The following is a 1,396-nucleotide window of genomic DNA, read 5'->3' on the forward strand; positions in this document are numbered from 1 at the left end:
TTTTTTCCCATGCTACTACTAGCTTATTAGAAATAAAAAAATAAAATCAATCAATTCCATTCTATCACACAATTGCCATATCTACTATCACAGTTCCTCATTGTAGAGGCAACTCGTGTATAATTCATATCTTTTACATAAGTAAGAGTGTAAACACAGTGTTGTGCGTGTCAGCTACCTACGTAAGTGGTTCTTGCCATGCAAAGTCAAAACTTTACCACTACTTCTAGACATTTGTTATGGTCCGATCCAAAAATTGGCTCACTCGTCAATGCGTGGCGCCTTCCCGGCCTGATCTCGTGTCCTGCAGCTGCGACGAAACACAACGGGCAGCCTCGACGAGCCACACTTGACCAATGGTAGCCGTCGCCTTGAGTTGTGACGCCGTCACGTCCCTCGCCCTAGCCCTCAACTCAAGCAGGCCACGGTCGATGTCGGCCTCGTGCCATGCCACCAGCGGATGGAGGAAGCCATCGTACACGTGCCCCGCACCTTGAAATCTGAACACCACTAAGATTCAGATTCAGAATTGGCCACATACCGAATGAAGTCTATCTGAAATGGTGATCATCTCTCAGGACTCGGAGTGTCTGATCGACTGCTTACCCGTGTGCTGGGTTGCCAGAGGTAGATGACGAGCAGCAGCTTCGCCTCTTCGTACATCGGTAGCCCCGACACCGTCCAGTCCATGAACCTCTCAACGACCATCGGCATCGCCACCAGAACCCTGCAACATTACCAACAGAGGTTTAGAAACTTCAGATTCTTCAGAAGAATGACATGGAAAAATAATGCAGTGCATGTCGATGAAAAAGACAGTCAGTGAAAAAGACAAGGAGCATACTAACCCCTTCAGGCAGTGAAAATATAATGTAGAGCAATAAAAGTGGAACATGGCTCAACATTTGCATTGATAGGGACAGATATACAATTGGGGATCCACTAGATAAATAAATAATTCTCATAAATCAACAACATTGTCTGCATTTAACATACTATAAATAGTGTCCGACATCTTTGATGCAATGAATAAATTCTAGCATATGTCCAAACCATACAAGGATGAGATCGTTAGGTACTAGCACACACAAAGAGCTAGTTTACCAATACGGGCTACATCACTGCTCGAAATGAAGAGGCTTCGCTGCTAGAATTCACCGTGAAGGTACTAACAAATTAAATGCCTAAGCGCCAAGCTCCAGCTCTACATTTCTACATGTTCTTCAGCTGGATAGAGTCACACCATATTCAACAACTAATAGTACCTAAACTGCCATGAGCATGTTTGACAGATCTCAGGTGATTGAGGAATTCTTCCCTTGTGGTTGTAACCCTATTACCATGGAATAAAAACTCACCTTTTACCTAAAAAAACATACACGACACTGTCTTACAA

At 43.9% G+C, this 1,396-nt stretch overlaps 1 pseudogene; it reads right to left on the reverse strand.

The window, feature by feature from the left end:
- Window positions 1-268: 268 nt before the first annotated feature.
- LOC125547132 lies at window positions 269-1,043 on the reverse strand (annotated as a pseudogene).
- Window positions 1,044-1,396: the final 353 nt, after the last annotated feature.

This window comes from Triticum urartu, chromosome 3, assembly GCF_003073215.2.
Source record: "Triticum urartu cultivar G1812 chromosome 3, Tu2.1, whole genome shotgun sequence".
NCBI lineage: Eukaryota > Viridiplantae > Streptophyta > Magnoliopsida > Poales > Poaceae > Triticum > Triticum urartu.